Here is a 19,946-nt window from a genome sequence, read left to right on the forward strand (position 1 = left end):
GGCCCGGCAGCGCTTTAACGTGGATAGAGGAGCGGTTACTATCGGCAGTCACACAACACACACACATGAAGTAACCGTCATCTTTTGTTCCGCTGCGTTTGCATGACATTATTTTTAGGCTTTATATCGGGGCGTCAGTGTTTCTCGACTCTGTTACGTTACGCGCTTTTGATCGTGCAGATGATGATGAGCCGACAGCTATGATGACCGATAGGACACCATTATTATACTGATGATGATACGATACGTTCATAGTAGTTACACGTTTCACACGAGCGTTTAATTGGTGAATTGCCCGGCAGCTGCAGCGGTCCGTGAACACTTATCGCCAGCACCAGCACGCCCATAATAACATTACGCACAGGTAATGTAATGGGCGCACTGAATAAACCTATATATTTTATATACAGTGTATATCAGGCCTATTATCAATTAAAATTGTCTGATAAATTAAGTAACCGACTAAGGTTTTGTTGCCACAAACAAAAGTATTCTAATTTTTACATTTTATTTGGCATTATGGGTTGTACTAGCCTGCCTTGGATCAAGACTATTAGGCTATAGATGTGTTTTATCGAGTCTGACTTAGTAGGCTATAAATGTCAAAATCGATAAAACAGCCTACATCTATGATAGTCTTTGATCCAAGGCTATAGGTTTATAGGTTTATACCATAGACTACACACCCATGATGGGTGTGTAGGCTACTGTGGGCTACTGTAAATGTAATAACTTGCAATTATTCACGCAATTACCCATGTAGGGTGAGCAGAATAGTACATTCATTAATTAATTAATTAATTATGTTTATTCATTAATCCATATCACCACCCACCCTAACAGACCATGCATGAAAGCCAATTACCATCCATCTTTAAACAGCAGCCCATTGTGGGTTGCTTTCTCTAATTAGCCTATTTAAATTATTATGAAATTGGGGTCATTTTCAGGCCAAGTACAAAATACCCAATACACTATATGTTGAATTGAAATTGAACTGAAAATATGTATTAAAATAATAATAATTTCCGCTTGTATTTTTCAGATCCCAGCCCAAACATCATCTCTCTCAATATCTGTCTTCAATTATCTTCCTCCGTGGTCTTGGTCTGTCTCCCAAAAACCAAGGCAGAAAAGTCCAATCTACATATTACACCTACAAGGGATCTTCATAAATATCTCTCAGTTGATGGAGTATTATGACCAATGTAATTCTCTTCTTGGTGACTGAAAGTCTGCTGGTGATGGATGTGAACACCCTCAGCCATGGCCATCTCGGATATTACTTACCGGCGACATGGACTGTTTCTCTCTGAGTCAAAGACAAGGAGCAGTCACAGACTCGCAGTCACAGACGGCCCGTAAACCTGTGTCCCCTCCATCACCATCATCTCGGAGGTCTTTGGCCCATCCTGCCTTAACAAAGCTGATGCTGTACCCTGGTGCTGTCCAACCGTCGTCGCCCTAATCCCCCCCGCCCTGGGTGTCCGTCCGGTGGTCTGGTCTGTGCTGACCCACCATGGGTCTCCTGTGGGTGCTGACGGTGTCCATGCTGGCGGCGTGCGTGGCGATACCCATGGACGCGGCGGCGGGCAGCCACAGCACGTTCACCTGCGAGCCCATCACCCTGCGCATGTGCCAGGGGCTCCCGTACAACGGCACCTTCATGCCCAACGTCCTGAACCACTATGACCAGCAGACTGCAGCGCTCGCCATGGAGGTAGGTTCGAATGAATGCTCACATACTGTATAGGGAAACCATGTGACAATAGTTTCGATGTTTGTTTATTTTACTTTTGTTCATATCGTCGTTGTCGGGTGGAAACCTTGTATGTCCAAGACCGTTCGTTTTGTATTTATCATTTTAAAAATGAACTCAACTAGTGAAAATAGCAGATCTACAAGCACACAACGCCTCGCACCGCGAGGCGTTGTGTGCTTGTAGATCGGCTGTTTTCACTACCTTTGTGCGACAGCCTTGTATGATGAAGCAGGGCTTTACTTGGTGAAAAAAAGTACAAACTTGAAAGAGATACAAGGTTTCTCTCCGACGATATAAAGCCAAGATTCTGGTTGCCCGGGGGCTCAGTCAGTAATAGTACACAGATTATAACACCACAGACTAGTATAGTGTCTTGTGAGTGTGCCATTGCTCTCCTCTCTCTGTCCTGGGTATCCTGTCGGCTGTCGCTCTACTATACCTGACTTATACCTCATCCCTATTCTGGGCATGTTATAGGTGAACATTTTGGCAAAAGATCTACAAGTCTATACAAGCATTGGCGACCATTATGTTTATAACCACATGACCTGGTAGCATCCCTAATCTGGGAATGTCAAAATAGGTGGACTTTCTGCAAAAAATAGCTGATCCACAAAGCGATGTGTTCTGAGCTGTTGGGAGTATGCTATTTTCAGTGAAGGGATTTGGTGTTTGGTATTCCATTTTGGTGGAAAAAAAGGAGGGGGCCAATTTAAGTATAAACTATGGGTCAATGAACCAAATACTGTAGGTCCCCTGGCCTTGCATCTGATGTCCCTCTGCATATGCACAACTAACGTTTTAATGAGCTTGTGTGTGTGTGTGTGTGTGTGTGTGTGTGTGTGTGTGTGTGTGTGTGTGTGTGTGTGTGTGTGTGTGACTGTGTGTTTGGGTCCAAGCAAAAGTAGGTTAAGAAGCTTTAATGCTCCTTTATGATTTCAGTCATAGACATGTGACTTGAGCCCTGAAACACAACACAATGCGTGCGGTTAAACAAAGACCGACCCACACATCTAAAAAATATTGCTCTTTTATCTTAAACATACAGGGTTTCTGAAATGGTGCCTTTAATTTCGTTTTGCATTCTGTGACCTTTTTCTGTTCCCCTTTTCTTTCTTTTACTTGCTTTGTTGTTTTTTTTTTCTCTCTGACCTTTTCCAGGCACCCCTATCTTCCTCTGGGTCGCTCACATTTTGTTTCATATAAGAACTGAAGGAAGTGACATTTGTTGTCACACACATTATCTGTATCCGAGAGACTCTGGCCTATTCCTTTTCTCTCACTGGCTCCCTCCCTCACACACACAACCTCTTGTGGGTTTGTGAAATGATCGAGTTAAAGGTCAAGTGTGGTTTTCTGCTGTGCATTCTACCCCATGGACATCCTGGTAGCACCGTAGTAGCAGCCTAGATAACTCCACTTCACACCACGGTTAGCTGGCTAACTGCTAATTGTTGATAATACCAAAGTGCTAGCCTACTTTTCATATCGCTCGTCTGGCCTCGGGGGCCGTGAGCATAATTTCCAAATCATTAAGTAGAAATTAAGTTTCCTCTTGGAGGTATTTGTGTGGGGTAGGGGAATGGCTGTTTCAGTTGCTGCATTATTAATAAAAACACTCTTGTGCTCTTGTATAAGGCGGCATCTTATTCCAAAATGGTATCCTGTCCCGGTGAGTTTATTGCAGTGATGGGTTGTGTGATTTGCAACATCTAGACTGAGGCTGTTCAAATCAATGTCTAAAACCTTTTTACATAGATTTGCAACATCTAGACTGAGGCTGTTCAAATCAATGTCTAAAACCTTTTTACATAACAGACTTTGTAGCAGTCTGTGGTGGACTTAACCTGGGTTTCTTCCTTTCCGGCGGGCCGAAAAATAAACACACGGCACAGCCAACAAGACAAGGCATTCTTTTGTTTTAGTTTCTCTATGCTTTTGATGGGAGTTAAGCCTGGATTCCTGAAATTATCCTACGTTTTATTGTCTCACTCCTGCCTCTCATAGATTATCTATAGATTTACGGCTCATGGTATTTGATTGTGGTAGTTTTGTGTTATCCTCTTTGAAACGTCCACGTAGGCATTTGAACTCAATCACGGAGCAGATGCATCACCTCGTTAGATTAATCCCATCTTTTATGTGTGCAGCTCCCACGGACCCTCAGTCTGTCCAACAGTTACTGGCCGTCATCATGATACACGTTTGACGTCTCTTTCTGTCTCACTCTGTCTGTAGATCTTTCACGCTCTTTATCTAGCCTGATTTATTCTTAGTTGTGCACTGAAAATAGCAGATGTACAAGTTCAATCTACGCCGCTGTCACGCTGCTGCACGTTGTGAGCTTGTAGCATATTTTCAGTGCACGACACCTGCGAGCAAACCAAGTATAACCCAGGCTTTTGTTTCCACCTGCCTCTGTTTGTGACCATTCGTCCGTACTTCCAAATATTTATTTGTTTACCCATCCGTCCATGTTTTCCTCCTCTTATTTGTCTAAACTATTCATCCGAACTGATTTATCCATCCGTTATGTCCTCATATTAATTTCCATTCACCCGTCCATCCTCTATCCATCCTTTTAGTCTATTCATCCATATTGTATGCTGCCTTCCTCTCCCAGCTCTCCCGTCCCCTCTGACCTCCTCTCCTCTCCTCTCCCTGCCTGCCTGCCGCTCATAGATGCTATGTCTGCCCGACCATCTGTGCCTGGCTCTCTCTGCGCTCAACTGTACTCCAGATACGCAGGCAGAGATGGAGTGATGAAGGGAGGAGGAGGAGTTTTGTGCCATTAAAATCCAGGGGTTATGTAACCCCCGTGAACATGCATCGCATCACATTACATCTGTGCTCAACTGAGCCTGGCTGGCCGAGCCGAGCAGAGCAGAGCAGAGCAGAGCACAGGCTTTGGGCTTTTATTCAGAGTGCGCTGTACAATCCTGAGTGTTCCCTACAAAGAAGCACTTAAGATCTATTCAAAAATATATATAAATAGCCAACTTATAAGCAATGTGACATGTTTAAAAAAATATGAATATATATATTTTTGACCCCTTTTATCTCCCAATTTAGAATTTAGTCATTATGGCATAATGACTTAATTCTATCCCATACATTTATGTGTTGCTACTGCTGTTCATCCAACTGGCTCAGCTACCTACCGATGAGGAGCCCCCACCGGGAGGACGTAGCACCTCCATCCCACTCCTCCCGTTCAACAACAACCACTGATAGGTGTCGCCGTAGCCTAGACTCTCGAGAGTATGTGCAGCGACAAAGATCACCTTCCCCACCCGTCTTTCTCCCGCTGAACAGGGCCAATTGTGTTCATGTTGTAGACGCTCTGCTTACCCGTATGTGTTTCTCGCCCCTCCCGTTTTTTTTATGCGAGAACTTACATTTTCCCGGATGTAATCTCTAGACTCTGCGATGGTGGACAGGTACACTGCTACACTGTCACGGAGGCGGGAGTTTTAGCAGTTTGGTGAATACATTTTTGACAACATTTACAAGCTGTAAGGACTAAGGAATAAAGGAGGCAATTGCCAATGACTGTTGTCAGTTGGTTGGTCATTCTCCCTTTAGGATGAACCCTAGCTATTTGAGTGACCTCGTGACCTTGCTTCTGGTGCCACCTTCGGGCTAAAACGTCATTTTATAATAATCTAATGGTAATAATCTCTCCGTCCCAAATAATAGTCAATTCTGCTTTTATTGTCTGGTTGGGTGTGAGGAATAGCGCAGCCTCTAGGTGGGTGCTAGTGTGGCTTTTCGACTCTTAGTCTTGTCCACATTGTTGGCCCTACGTGCCTGAGACATGTAATAACCCAATCTTGTGTTTTCGAACCAGGTTAGCTTTTTATGCCTGATTAGAAATCGTGGACACGCTAAACATAGAGAGGCGCCTCTGGTTTTAGACGCTGTTCACTTTGATTGGTCATGGACACACAATTAAGACTCTCTTAATGCTGAGAAAGAATCGCTCATTGGGTTAGGAAACCAGAGAAAAAGCCCAAATAGATTCCAAATCACAGACACTACGCCTCTCTCTGTCTCTCTCTCTCCCGGCGTTGTGTCACCAACAGCTCTCTCTCTAGACTAAGTCCATGAGAGAATTCAAAGCCCTTGAGGGGGAGAATGCAGCCAAATGAGAATTGACAGCCGATTTTAAAGGGAATTAAGTCCGCTGAATGGCCGTGATAATGATGATGAATGCCTCGCACCATGGAGAGACCGGGCCTTGGACGAGAACCAACGGCTGCCATTCTTACGCAGTTCTTGTCAAAACCCCCTGAAGTGGTGTCTCTCTTGAATGCGTTATTTCTTTTTTTCCAGATCTATTGGTTTTCAAGAAGGCTTTTGATGAGCCTGGGATAATTTGTCCATTAAAACACCCGAGTATATCTTGAAAGCGTATTGATTGTGTGAATGGTGCCATCCAAAATGATTATTTGTTTGATCTAGTAGTTCTTTGGCGCGGCATATTATCGACATATGACTGCTGGCAACATGATGAGCATGCATGGAAATTCTCTAATAGGCTTGATTTAAAAACTGGCACAGGAGATCTTTTTGCCTTTTTTTTTTTTTACCTCTCAAACTCTTTTGTTTGCACAGATCTCCTCTTCTCATGGCTGTCTGAACTCGGAGAAGCCACACAGAGAACGATTTATTTACAAAAAGCGGGATTTTCTGTTGTTGTGCAAATCCGTTGCCTGGTCTGTCATCTCTTGACCGTTGAATGACCTCCCCAGCTGAAGTGGGACAGTGGCCCCAGGGACAGTGGGGATGGGAATCTGCTATTTCTGTTCTGGTGATATCCTGGATGAGGGGGGGAGTGCAGGGGCGTCACACTGGGGGGGAAAGTGGGACTGAGTTACTAGGGCCCAAGGTGGAGGGGGCCCTAGTAACTTTAGCTATTGAAAAATAGCAGATATACAAGCTCACAGCGCGGCACCGAGTGCCGCGCTGCGAGCCTGTAGATCTGCTATTTTTGAAAAGTCGTGAAAATGTGTGCAAATCTTTGAATATATGTATTTTTTTAGCGAACGTTTGTAACTCAAATTTTGCTTCTGGGGGGTCCCTGGAACTAAATATTTTGAAATGCTGGTCCGTGGCCAAATACATATCATTTTGGGGGTCCTTCACATGAAAAAGTTTGAGCACCACTGACATGGAAACATAGGTTTCTTGCACACATTTTCAAAAAAAAAAGAATCAAAAATAGCAGATCTACAAGCTCGCAGTGCCGCGCTGTGAGCTTGTATATCTGCTATTTTTCAATAGTTAACATTCATGGGGGGCCCGCAGTGAATCCTTGTACCCAGGGCTCAGAATTTGGTGTGACGCCCCTGGGGGAGCGTGGTGGATTTGAGTGGTTACACTGGGACAGGGAAATGGAGCATCAACCTCACCCCACCCCCCGTTTTAGTCTTCTTTTGTAATGAGTGCTGGTTTGAGTGGCACATAGAACCTCCCATTTATAGGTGTTGGTCTTGAATTGACTGATGTGGGGGACAGCAGGAGAATAGAGCAGAACTCCCCATGTGTTCCTAACAGCATGCACAGTCAAATCCTGTGTTGATTTTAGGGATTGGACGATATGAACATGTCATATCACGATTACCGCAGCAAAAGTAATCACGATTTACGATATTATCGCGATAATCAAAATCCATTATCCTGGGACGGAACATTTGCCAAAAAATAGCAGATCTACAAGCTCACAACGCGCGTTGTGAGCTTGTAGATCTGCTATTTATTGGCAAAGACATTTGATAGAGAGTGAAAAAAAGACTGTATCAAGTACGTATATTATAAGTACCTTTTATCAATTATAGAGGGTTTAAGTGGTACCAGATATGCAGCTCGGCAAAAAGTTTAATTAATCCCAGTGCATGACGATTATCGTGAGTGTTTTTTATCACGATAAACGATAATATCGCTTATGGTCCCATCCCTAGTTGATTTAACTGCGAGGGTGTACAAATGGAACCAAGTGTCCATTTGGTGGCTTTTGTACACCCTCACATTTCAATCAAAACTAAGGATTATAAAGGGATAGACCTTTATTGATCTGATGAGGGAAATTCAGTTGTCATGGCAGTACATAGTAAACGGGTAGTAACGTGTGTGTGTGTGTGTGTGTGTGTGTGTGTGTGTGTGTGTGTGTGTGTGTGTGTGTGTGTGTGTGTGTGTGTGTGTGTGTGTGTGTGTGTGTGCGTGCGTGCGTGCGTGCGTGCGTGCGTGCGTGCGTGCGTGCGTGCGTGCGTGCGTGCGTGCGTGCGTGCGTGCGTGCGTGCGTGCGTGCGTGCGTGCGTGCGTGCGTGCGTGCGTGCTGGCATGGAAGGAAGATAGTAAAAGGTCCTATACTGTAAAATCTGGAGCATTAATGTTAACGCTGAAAGTGAAACACCGAAGCTCAATTTTATAGTTTTGCTACTTATAAATTGCCGATCCACAAGCTCACTTTGCACTGCATGTCGATGTATTGTGAACTTGTAGGTCAGAATGTGAACATAAAAAAAAAGAACATTGCCCTCATCATGCCCAAAATAGGAACGTGAGGGTTAACATGGTTAAATTACTGTAACACTGTGGATTTTACTGTTTAGTTGTAGGAAGGAATGGGCTTTCACCCAGCCAGTAAATATAGCATCAGAGTCTTATCATACATGAAACAGTATGTTGGTGTGTATGATCTCCACAGTAAAGTAGTTGCCAGTCATAGTCAGGATCAAAATGATTCACCACTATCGTGCAGAAAACACGTGTTTCTGTGTTTCACTTTGGAGACCATGCGAAGTCTACACCAATGTATGGTCATGACAGCAATGCATGGAAACATGAAAATGAGCCAGTTTCGTTCGGGATATAACCAGATTTTAAATGACTTACTCCACCTTTTTCTACACAAAATGGCAGCGTTGCAAAAACTGCAACTAATTATATATTTAACTGTTCGGTTCTTGATGTCCTTACCTTACCACACTGATTTGACTGTATATGCTATAGAGAGTGGTTTCAGTGGTGTTTTGACTTACTTTGGAATTTCCCTAAACATCAAAGACATCCTTCCGGGGAATTCTTTTATTGGGGATCAACCGCCGTCATAAAATGACAGAAACCTGGAACTTCTTCCATCATTGAAATACTGTAGGCTGCTAGTCAGCAACAACCATCTTCCTTCCTAGGCTCACTGTGATGCCTATGGTTCTTTGGGAATCATCTTACAGTAAAAGGATTAAGGATTCCCCATTATAAATGAGAAGCTGAAGTTTAATTGTAAAACAAATATGTATTTTCTTTAATGAATATACCAAATGTGTGGATTGGGAATATCGATATATTGGCACAGATTATTGATCAGCACATCATTAATTCTAACCCTCTTTAAAAACCTCTTAGCAGCAATAGGGAATGTGCAGAATTAGGGGGAAGGAAAATGGAATGCACTGCAATGTAAGGTATATGCATGTACGTACATCAATAGCCTGGCGTATATCACACTGCCTAGAAGTGCCTACTCTTTCTCCCTTGTGTTAAAAATGGATGGATAGAGTTTAGCTGTGCTAGGCTAGTACACATAAGTACACTTAACTACCGTATGTGCATTAGTGCAAGTAAACACTCCGCTCACATTGTGCCTAGATTTGACAAACACAACACAACAGAGCAACGAGATACTCTAGTTATTTACAAGTGGTTACTCTCCAGCAAGTGGATGGCCTTTGTTGTGAGCTCAGTGTGACCATGGCAGCACTGCAGCCAGGGCACCACACTGAATAATGGACAACATCCCCACTGCCATGCACTGCACTACTAGTGCTCTAGTCTATGATCATTCACTTAACCACTTTATACCTGCCTTGCCTCTTTTGGGCTTGTCATTATAGCCCAGGCGCTAGATTTCCTAATGTTTTTATTAGCTTCCTTGAGGCAGTTAACACAGAGACAGAGCAGGGGAACGACAGGCAGTAAATGATCCGTCCAGGGAATCGATCCGGGGACTCGCTGTCAGGCACTTGATCCCATGTGGTCCCACTCTGCTATCGGCTCACTGCACAGTTTTCAGATCTTTTCAATGATTGTGAAAATAGAAGATCTACAAGCCTTACAATGAGTCACGATGCAGTGTGTTCTGAGCTTGTAGATCAAAGTGTATATAGACCTTAAGTGGTTAATGTTCGTCATGTCGTCGTAGACAGAGCAGGGACAAAGGTTTAGTCCACGGTCTCTAAACAGCCCCCATTTACACCAGTTTCCTTGTCGTTTGGGGTCATGTTATTAGCGGCTTGTCTCAGGTTTACAGCGACTGCAGATAAACCGTGTTCTGTTACAGCTGTTGTATAGGATAACCTAGTTACCCCGCCCAGGCGGTGTGAATGGATTTCTAAAGAGTGTGTGTGTGTTTGTGTGTGTATGCTTGTGCGTGCCGTGTTTGTGGGTGTGTGTGTGTGTGTGTGTGTGTGTGTGTGTGCGCGTGTGCGTGTCTGTGTCTGTGTCTGTGTCTGTGTTTGTGTGCGCGTGTGCGTGTGCGTGTGCGCGTGTGCGTGTGCGTGTGTGCGTGTGTGTGTGTGTCTGTGTGTGTGTGTGTGTGTGTGTGTGTGTGTGTGTGTGTGTGTGTGTGTGTGTGCGCGCGCGTGTGTGCGTGTGTATGTGTGCATGCAAGTGTGTGTTTAAAATGCTGACTTGGGGGCGTCCCGTGGCCTACTGGTCAAGGTGCATACCACATAGGCACCGCCACATAGGCATGGTTGCCGCGGCGTCGCCGGTTCGATTCCCGATCCGGATGACCTTTGCCGTATGTCACTCCCCATCTCTCCCCATTTCCTGTCAGTCTACTGTATCAATAAAAGGCATAAAAGCCCCAAAAAATACATTAAAAAAGAAAATGCTGACTTGGCTCCCTGTTGGTTGCCAGTCTGTCAGACATATTGCTCAGTGCAGTGGGCAAAAAGCACTGGTCATTACACTCAGTTTAAGAGCTAGCAAGTAGTCTCACGCACATGTGCACACACACACATTATGGTCTGATAAATCCTGCACAGCGTGACCTGTGGCATAAAGCGAGCTCTTGTTTTATTTAATGTCCAACACCATGTTTATTGGCCTCCCAAGTCAATGAGAAGCACATTCAGACAGTGAGTCCTTTTTTCCGCACAACAACTATTAGTGTGTGTGTGTGTGTGTGTGTGTGTGTGTGTGTGTGTGTGTGTGTGTGTGTGTGTGTGTGTGTGTGTGTGTGTGTGTGTGTGTGTGTGTGTGTGTGTGTGTGTTGTGCGTTTGTTGCACACAATCAGTGCGCTTGGCTTTCAAACACTCCTCCTCAGCGGTGAATGACATGGATGAGTCGCTAAGGCCCCTCCCACCCTTTCTCCCTCTCTCTTCTATCTTTCCCTCTGTCTCTCTCTTTCTCCCTCCCTCTCTCTCTCTCTTTTGTCCTTGCCCTCCCCCCTTACGCGGGGGGGAGGGGGGGGGGGGGCACACCGGTTACCCGGGAAACGCTCCCAATTGTGCTGCTAAACAAAGGGAGGCAGGGGCTTTTCTCGGCTGCCGGGGAGGTGGTCCCCCCTCCGCCCCGCATCCTGACCTCCTCCAACCCCTTGCTCCACCACCACCTCCCCACCCCTCCTCCCTGCTGATGCATCACCCCGTCGCCATGGTGCTGAGGTGGAGAATGCAGAGAATTAGAGAACCGAGCGAGAGAGAGAGAAGGGGAGGGGGGGTGGAGTATGGGATGGATGGATGGAGGGAGGGAGGGGATAGACGAAGAGAAGCGAGGTGACTCACAGGCACGTGCACAGATAGACATCAAAGGGGGCTTGAGCCCCTGCCCTTTTATCAGTCTGTAAAAAGTGCCCTTAACTATGGTGGAAGAAATGCAAATGTCCCCTTTCCATACGGCAGTATTCAAGAGAATTGCCTAGTTCAAACTCTCTCCTGAACTTGAATGCAGCGTCTTAATGTGTAGAAATCCATGCCATATACGCCACATTTCCCAGTACTGACTTGATTATGCTTAGTTCCGTGTGGTATCACACACCGAAAATAGCCGACCTCCAAGCTCACAACGCGTCGCAGCGCAACGTGTTGTGAGCTTGTAGGTCTGCTATTTTCGATATTTCAACCAAAAGGCCCTTTTGGAAATGTCAGCCCCTGCCTCTCTAATATTCTCTGCACTTCCCTGGTGACTCAGATGCGTTCATAGAGGAGTAGATCACTGGACACCAGTTGGTAGTGATGGGCTTCATTGTGGACGATTCATCCATCACCGGAACTGCAGCGACCGGCGTCGCGTCGGCACACCGCAAAGCTGCTTCTCATCAAACTCTAATTATGTTAGCGTTACGGAAGGAGACGCGCGTGCGCGTACAGTACACACAGACACGAACGTACGAACCGCACTCGCTCACGTTCCGGCTTTGTGTCTTTTTTTAATTGAGTACCTGAGACGAATAACAGTCTAAGTCCTTATTTATTTTTGAATATAGATATTTTTTTGATTTACCAGACTGTAAACCACAAACTAGTCATTTTCAATCTGTTAAATTGTTAATGCACTCCCCCCTCATTTTGTTCAATTGTCTGTTTTAATGTTATCTGCTCCCTTTGACTGCTGAATATTGCTTGTACGGCTGTTGTTCCACAAACTGTTGGAGATATACTGTTTTTCCACTTTCCATAAGCATTATGTCTTATAATTCCTAATATATATGAATTAAATAAAAAATATATAATTCAACAAAATGAGAGGGGAGTGCATTAAGAATGTAATAGATTAAAAACTTCTAGTTGGTGGTTTACAGACTGGTAAATCAAAATAATATCTATTTTCAAAATTTTAAAATATGGACTTAAGGTGGTTGCACACTGCACTGCGTGTTTTCGTTGCGTTTTGGAAATCCGAAAGCCGTAGGCCAGGGAGAGAGAGAGGAAAGAGAGAGAGAGCAAGGGACTCAGTGTAACAGCTGCGAAAATCGGAAAAAATCAACACTGGTCCGAAAATAAATACGAAACGGGCGGCAGTGTGCAAACGTAATTGACATAACGTGAGGTTGATTTTTTTTATTCACGCACTCCGAAATTCACTCCGATATTCGGCCCGAAAAACGCAGCAGTGTGCAAAGACCTTTAGACTGTTTTTCATCTCAGGTACTCCATTGATGTGTCTGACTGCACGTGAGGCTGCCGTTTCCCCCACCGCAGCATATTATATTCCATACCACGATTCCAAAAAATCCCATAACTACCTCCCATGAATATGAAACGACGTTGGCAGCCCCGTTGCCAAAGCGAAATTACATTAGCATAGCCTCCCCTTAGGGCCTACAGCACTCCACAGAATTCTGTATTACACGCTTGATTCTCCGTACATGGGCAGGAGGCAGCTCTGGGGCAACAGCAACCATCCAGCCACCGAACGACCAACTGGAGGCTCACACCAGCTGTTTGCTGTGGGGATATAGGGTTTAATCCTACTAGGGTGTGTGTGTGTGTGTGTGTGTGTGTGTGTATGTATACATACATATATAATGGCCTTAAGATGTTGGTCTCGCCATGTTAGTAGTAGTGCTGGGTGGATGAAGACATCATTAGACCGTATGTTCCATTTAACAGTAGAGCTCAACCGATACCGGATCTTTGGAGAGCACTAGACAACCAGTTTTTGATGTTTTGTCTGATGTGAGATATGAAATCAAAATGTGACTTTAATTATACCAGGAACAAGCAAACAAGTAAATATAAAATACAGTCATGAAGTGAATTGTATTTTATTTAACCACTTAAAGGAGTGAGAAACCCCGCCTCTTTATTTGTTTTATCAGAATTCAGAATATGAAAATAAATCTAAAATGTAGGAGTGGTTTCTAAAATGTAGGAGTGGTTATCTGCAATTGTATATATAAAACAAACGTTAATGTTAATTAGATAAGCCACCTCACGCCGAACTAATGGTACGCCGAGAGCAAATATGTAATGAGTGGCGCCAAATATTTCTTTTCTACCCAGAAACTGGAAGAACACAGAAATAGCTACAGAGACAGCAGAAAGCTCTGAATCCACAAGCCTATGGGGAAATTGAACCATATCATTGCTCTCTATCACAAGTGACTCATTGATATAATATCTATTTATAGAAAAGGTGATTTTGGGTTTCATAACTCTTTAAGTAATAAGTCCTATATGGAATAAAAAGAAAAGCAGATCTCACAAAACGCATCGCACCTATAATGACATGTCAAAAATAGTGGTTAGAAATTGGAGCACATCGACTGCATAAGCGCTGACACCGATGGCGTCAGAAAAGTCAAGCGATGGCTAATATATCGGTCAGGCTCTATTTAACACCAGAGATGCGCCACACACAGAATGATGTGCTGGCATTTATGACCGATGCCTGGATCCTAGCACAACGCACTGGAGGGAAGAGGAGGAGAGGAGAGGAGAGGATGAAGGGAGGATGGTGGGTGGGGTGGAGGCAAGGAGGGACCAGAGAGCTGGGAAGAAAGAGGCAGTTGAATGGATGCAGGGAGAATGTTAAGAGAGGCAGGGGCTGGAATTTGCAAAGGGGCCTTTTGGTGGAAGCGCCGAAAATAGCAGACCTCCAAGCTCACAACGCGTCGCGCTGCGAGGTCTGCTATTTTCGCTGCTTGATACCACACTGAACTAAGCATAACCAAGTCATTACTGGAGATGTGGCGTAACGGCATGGATTTCAACACAGTGAGGGCAATTCTTTCAACGTAAGATGCTGCATTCAAGTTCAGGAGAGTTTTGACAAGGCAATTCTATTGAATGCTGCCTTCAGGTATGGCATGGAAAGAGGGGCATTTGCATTTCTTTCACCATAGTAAAAATTGCATTTATGGTCTGGAAAGGGCAGTTTTTACAGACAGATAAAAGGTAAGGGGTTCAAGCCCCCTTTGATGTCTATGTGTGCACGTGTAGCCTGGGATCGCTTCCAATTTCGGGCTTTTGATCTGGTCGGGAGCGGATGACATCTTACGTCATTTTGTATTCAAAACGGACTACACTTTGGCCAGAACTACCAACCGGAATCAGTTTTAACCCAGTTAGCGCATGCGCACAACTGGGTTAAAACTGATTCCCGACTGGATCAACCAACCTGTTTAGTAAACGAATACCAGTCTTTCTCCCAGAAAGCCTGGTGAGGCGAGGTTAGTGCACGTGCCTGAATGGATGGATGGATGGATGAATGAGCTGAGGTGTGATGAGAAGAAAACGGAAAGAAAGGAAAAGGCAGAGATGGAGGACAGCAAGATGAATGCAAGGGAGAATAGAGGAAAAATGGATGCAGCTGAGGCTTATTTCCTTCTCCTCTTTTACTATCCGGCGATTCCGGCCTTTGTTATACACATGTGTGCATACGCCTGCGCACACACACACAGACTATATATAACTTGTATCTCTGTACATTATCTGGGCATAGCACATCATCACAGTACAGTACAGTACAGTACAGTACAGTACATTACAGTACAGTACAGTACGGTACAGTGCGTCCTGTGGCCTGCAGGGTGAATGCAGTGGGAAGCCCCAGATGCAGACTCACTTTAGCTGCATTAGATCATCATATCCGAGTGGTTAGCTCACCCTGACAACGCACCACTGAGGAGGAGGTAATGGATGTAACAGGGCCGCATGGCAACAAGGGGTAAAGGTGCCCAGGAGTTGGTCAGTAAGGTTGATTTTTGACAATATAAAATATAACCACATAGCCTGTTAACCACTTTCAACCTGGCATCCCTATTTGTGGCTTGTCATTTCTATTAGCACCCAACTCATCACAATGCAATGCGTTGTATACTTCTAGACGGGCACCGTTGAGAGATGAAATGAAGTATAAAACCTGGGTTAAGTGGCAAAATACTTTGACCATTTTGACCTACTATGTTTTCCCTTTTCTTTAAATGACGATCAAAACCATAGCAACTGTTGTAGTTTGTATTCTCTGTGCCGCGTCCTGGTATAGAGAGTTATTTTCTCTCACGCAGGTGAAAAACTGCAAAACAGTGCACTGTTGGGTGTGTTCTAGTACAGTGGTTCTCAAAGTGGATTCCAGGGACTCTGTGGGATTCTTTAGGGGGGTACAAATGTACCCTGTCAGAGTTAAGGGAAGACCTTGAAATGTTAAAGTTTGAGTAGCACAACTAGTGGCGCCAGTCACTGTAGCCACAGTTCCTATACAGGTTAGCTTGTCTTAGGGCCTTTAACCTTTAACCGCTTGAACCCTAGCATCCCTATTCTGGGCATGTCACTCATAATAGGGGAACATTGGGAGAAAATATCTGATCTAAAGCTCACAACATTTTGCGTTTGCGATGCCTTGTGATCTTGTAGATCTGCTATTTTCAGTTAAGAAGTTTGGTGTAATTAAAAGGATAAAAAAAGGAGTGGGCTACGGATAGACCCCTGGGGCACCCCTCTCATCAAAGTATATAGATCTTAAGTGGTTAAATGGCCTCCCTTGTGCCAGAGACTAAACATGAACAGTGTGCATTTAGATAGCTCTCCATTTGTAGCCTCTGAACATAGATCCCATTCATCCCATTCCCTGTCATCGCTCAAGCAAAACGACTGATCCCTCATACGCAAGGTGAATTATCTCGCTTTAAATACCTTGATGCTTTTCTCCAAAGCTTCGTCTGTCTCTCTTTCCCAAGACGGTTTAAAAATCCTGCGGTTGAAAATCCATGCTGTCAGTGATGTGTGAGCTGGTGTAACAAAGGCGGCGTTCTGTGCGTGTTTTGTGCTTGGCGGGGCCAAGCCTAACAGCCATTCTAATCCTTTTTGCATACAGAGGTGACATGTGGGTGGCACGCCGGGCTCAAACACACTGTAAAGACTAGCGCGGAGGTGTCATGTAATGATGACTTTAAGCTGATTTATACGTGCAGCCAAGTATAAGTCAGGCATTAGGGTGGGGAAACACTGAGGCTTTATTTGGATTCAGCTCCAATTATGCTGCCGAACATAAAGAAGAGAGGCTGATGTGAAATCCTGCATTATACTAACGTCTAGTTACATTAAATTGCTATTTTATTAGATTGACTACGTACTAAATTAGGGTGACCATATCTTCAGCCGCTCAAACCGGGACGCGAACCACTGTTGCCTAAAACCGGGACCCTAAAATTAATGTGCATGTTACCACGCACGCGTGTGCCCATTCTCAAACGTTTGTGCACGCGCACATACACGCAGGGTTGCATACAGACAGTGAGTGATTGACAAACAGCCTCAGCGTTGAATTCAGACACACAATGAATTTGTTCATGTTTTCTGATTGGTTAGGTGAGCATGTTGTCATGAAAAGAACATGATAAATGTCTTTGCAACCACTGAAAACAGTTACTATTATTTTAATTCTGGCGAAAACTGGGACAATTGTGTAGTGAATGTTGAAAGCCGGGACATATTAGTGTTTTAGAGATATTTGTCGGGACAATGGGACACGCAGCTTGAAAACGGGACTTTCCCGTCCAAACCGGGACGCCTGATCTCCCTATACTAAATATAAATGTTATTTTTACAGCTGTCTCCCAATTTCACATTGTCACATTCTCTTGTTTGTTCGTTTATTTTCTTTTAGTCAACAGAAATGAAAAGATCAGATCTGACCAGAGTTTTATTAATGATTTATTTATTTATGTTATTTTAAAAAGCTGCTGCAAATTCAATCATGGTCTCTTGTACATCTCTGCCTGACAGATGGTGGAGGGGGACACATTTTGTTCATTCGTATTTTACCACGGCAGTGCAACCCCCCTCGATCAGCACCCCCCACTCAAATAACCACCTCCAGCACCCCTCCCCCACCCTGCCTCTGCTTCTGTCCCCAGCGAGAGAAGGACATGTGTCTGGCTGGAGATCGGCCCTGGCTGGGCTGGCTGGGTGTGGCCGAGGGCCTTTCGTTTTACACACATACTGTACTAGGCCATTCACCAAATATTCGAATATCAAAGTCACTATTCGACATTGTTCACCGAAATCGAATATTTGCTTTTTTTTTCTTTTTCTTTTTTTTTTTCTCTTTAGAAAATATATATATATATTATTTTCTTCATGGTTTACAAAGCTTGGCTAGATAGGAAGTCATAAGAATGAGTTGTCAATGCCCCTGGTGGATTCATTTGTTAATGCTCTGTACCAGGGGTTCTCAAACCTTTTTAGGCCGTGACCAACAAAATAATTTGAACTGGGGACCCCCACCCTGACAAGCACTTGGAATTGTAGGTATTACATTTAATGTGACTCGGTTCCGCAGATAAATGTTGTGAAAATAGCAGATCTACATGCTGGGAGAAGGACATGTGTCTGGCTGGAGATCAGCCCTCGCAATGCGAGGCGTTGTGAGCATGTAGATCTGCTATTTTCACAATGTTCGCCTCTTGCTTACTTAATATTTGACTGTTTGGCCAGTCCTGTCGAATATTCGACTATTCGAATACTTTGAGGTCAAATAATTCGAATACTAAAAATCACTATTCTGTACACACACACAGCCGTGCAATGCAGCAGGCAGATGAACGCTTGTACAGTATGTGGGGAATACATACAAGACATTTCCCCCTGTCTCGCTCTCTCAAACACACACACACACACACACACACACACACACACACACACACTCACGCGCGTCCCCCCCCATCCCTTGAGGATTTACATATTAAAGACATACCCCCCCCCCCCCTACGCACAGGATGCCTGTTGGGCTGTGTTTGTTTGTGTGTTCATTCATACTTGGATGTGTTTGTGCGAGTAAATAATACACACCAGTACATCTAGTCTATGAAAGCCATTCGGAAAGCCTCCCGTGTGTGTGTGTGTGTGTGTGTGTGTGTGTGTGTGTGTGTGTGTGTGTGTGTGTGTGTGTGTGTGTGTGTGTGTGTGTGTGTGTGTGTGTGTGTGTGTGTGTGTGTGTGTGTGTGTGTGTGTGTGTGTGTGTGTGTGTGTGTGTGTGTGTGTGTGTGTGACGCTACACATCCGTGTGTCAACCAGTCAGTCACACAGCATGGTCCTCCCTCTGACACAAAGACCCTCTGACTGGAGGCCCCGCCCACTCAGCATGTGTGTGTGTGTGTGTGTGTGTGTGTGTGTGTGTGTGTGTGTGTGTGTGTGTGTGTGTGTGTGTGTGTGTGTGTGTGTGTGTGTGTGTGTGTGTGTGTGGTGTTGTGGTGGGTGGGGGTTTTACTTGGCATGTTCTACACCTCCTCCAGGAAAAGGAAGCAAGGAGAGGAGGGGAGAGAGGGTGGAGGAGAGGAGAGGAGAAGGGGGGGGGGGGGTTGGGGGGTAGGGATGGGACGATATGAAAATGTCATATCACAATTATTGTGACAAAAGAAATCGCGATTTACGATATTATCGTGATAATCAAAATCCATTATCCTGAGCCGGAACATATGCCAAAAAATAGCTGATCTACAAGCTCACAACGCGTCGCATCGCGACGCGTTGTGAGCTTGTAGATCGGCTATTTTTTGGCTAAGACATTTGATAGAGCGAAGAAAAGAGTCAAAGACTCTATCAAGTACGTATATTATAAGTACCTTTTACCATTCATAAAGGGTTTAAGTGATACCGGATATGCAGCTCGGCAAATAAAAGGTGAATTGATCCTAGTGCATGACAGAGGACGATATCATGATAAATGTAATCTCCACAATACGATTATCGTGAGTGTTTTTTATCACGATAAACGAAAATATCGCTTATCGTCCCATCCCTAAATCGCGCTGCGAGGCGTTGTGAGCGCGAGGCGTTGTGAGCTTGTAGATCTGCTATTTCTGGCTACAGTTCTCAGAATAGGGACACTTGGGTTCAAGTTGTTAATATTAAAAAGGACTGGAAGATTTGGAGGACCCCCTGTAGTAACTCTGAGGACCCCCTAGGGGTCCCGGACCCCCTGTTGAAGACCCCTGTATTAACAATTTATAAAATAGAATGATGATGTTATAAAACATGATTTCCCACTTCGTTTAGTCAACATGGCAAATTGCCCATTCAAAAGTGTGGGCGCACGCACACGACTGAAATGAACAGACTAATGGCAAAATGCAATATGTGCAGCTCCTGTAGGGCCTCTAGGGATGAGGGGCGAGAGTACAAGTTCCACATTGAAAATGCAAGCGGCGCAAGATGATGCAAACAAAAGAAAGAG

The sequence above is a fragment of the Nannobrachium achirus genome, assembly GCF_963921795.1.
Source record: "Nannobrachium achirus genome assembly, chromosome: 16".
Taxonomy (NCBI): domain Eukaryota; kingdom Metazoa; phylum Chordata; class Actinopteri; order Myctophiformes; family Myctophidae; genus Nannobrachium; species Nannobrachium achirus.